This window comes from Sinocyclocheilus rhinocerous, unplaced genomic scaffold, assembly GCF_001515625.1.
Source record: "Sinocyclocheilus rhinocerous isolate Xijiao unplaced genomic scaffold, SAMN03320098_v1.1 scaffold1499, whole genome shotgun sequence".
Taxonomy (NCBI): Eukaryota; Metazoa; Chordata; class Actinopteri; order Cypriniformes; family Cyprinidae; genus Sinocyclocheilus; species Sinocyclocheilus rhinocerous.
In genome coordinates, this window is record NW_015650016.1 from 364,093 (window position 1) to 365,597 (window position 1,505).

The 1,505-nt window shown below is 44.8% G+C and overlaps 1 protein-coding gene across 1 annotated transcript in view; it reads left to right on the forward strand.

The window, feature by feature from the left end:
• Positions 1-612: 612 nt before the first annotated feature.
• The window catches only part of rap2b (RAP2B, member of RAS oncogene family), a 4,139-nt gene continuing 3,246 nt past the window's right edge, over positions 613-1,505 (forward strand). The window contains exon 1 of the mRNA XM_016516346.1: positions 613-1,150. The gene's annotated coding sequence lies outside the window, so the exon portion shown is untranslated. The remainder of the gene's footprint in view (positions 1,151-1,505) is intronic.

Below are 1,505 nucleotides of genomic sequence, written 5' to 3' on the forward strand. Positions count from 1 at the left end.
TGGCCGCTAGAGGCTGGCTCCAATAGTGACTCAGTCCCATAGACTCCCCATGTTAAAATGCCCAACTTTACAGCAGAAAAGTAAAATCAGCCTAGATGTTGAATCAAAGTAGTCCACATGACTCATGCACTATTTTCCAGGTTTTCTGAAGTAATGTGATAACTTACTTTTTTAAACATAATTTTTGTTGCTACCTATGGAAGCTTGTTTCTGCCACGGGATTAAAAAATTAAACTTTTTATCTCATAATTTTTCCTTGCAATCAAAATTCTTAGAAAAAAAGTCAGAATTGTGAGATTAATAGTCACTATTACCTTTTTTTTGTTTTTATTTCATGGTGGGGAAAAAATTATAGAGAAAGAATGATAGGGGAAAAAAACGTCAGAATTCAGAGTTTAAATCTCACAACTGTGATTTTTGTCTCACAACTGAATTATGAGATAAAAACAATTACACAATTACTTTAATAATTTTTTATTTCCTGTTGGAAACTGGCTTCCGTAGCTATTCATCTTCAGTCATTGTCATGGCATGGAAAGACCAACCAGTTCCGCATGTTGTGTCCTGCAGAGGGAAGTCATGTGACAATACCACTGCGCCAGCTATTGAACTGAGCCGATCTGAACAATGGCACTGTTCTTGTCTTCAGCAGAGCTGCTTTAAAGCTGAAACTGGATTTTTTGTCAACTGATGAATTTGGCAACATTATTTCCCGTGTATTAATGTGAAGCTGTATTGTTTGAATAAATACGAGTCGACAGTAACACAAACAGCTTGGTGTGACTGCGCCTTTAAGAGACGCTCCGCTGGTGACGCGCCGCGGCCGGTGGGCAGGAAGAGTGCGCGCGCGTCTGCGCGATAGAGAGGCGCGTTGATCGCTCCCGGAGCGCAGACACGGCACACGGTCCGGCGGAATGCGCTTCTAATGCTGGGCCACGGTCGGAAGCAAGGCCATCCTCACCGCAGAACACTCACCGAACGGAGCAGCGGCCGCACCCGATCCCGGAGACCGGCGGCGAGCGGAATAACGGCGGACTGAAAACAGCAGGGCGGCTCGACACGGGTGCACGGAGAGAGAGAGAGAGAGAGAGCGCCTGAGCGAGAGAGAGAGAGAGAGAGAGAGAGAGAGACTGCCCAAGCGTTCAGAGCCATGAGAGAATACAAAGTGGTCGTGTTGGGATCCGGCGGCGTGGGAAAATCGGCGCTGACCGTGCAGTTCGTCACCGGATCCTTCATTGAGAAGTACGACCCGACGATAGAGGACTTCTACCGCAAGGAGATCGAGGTGGACTCGTCGCCGTCGGTCACTACGTCCATGTTTTTATACAGTCACTGGTTGTGACACATTTTATCAGCTGAGTGTGGTGCGCTCTAAAAACACTGTTAAAGGGACAGTGCACCCACAAATCTGTCATCATTTGCTTTGAATGAATGAACTTCTTTCACAAAACACAAAATTAGTTACTCTATATATATATATATATATATATATATATATATATAAA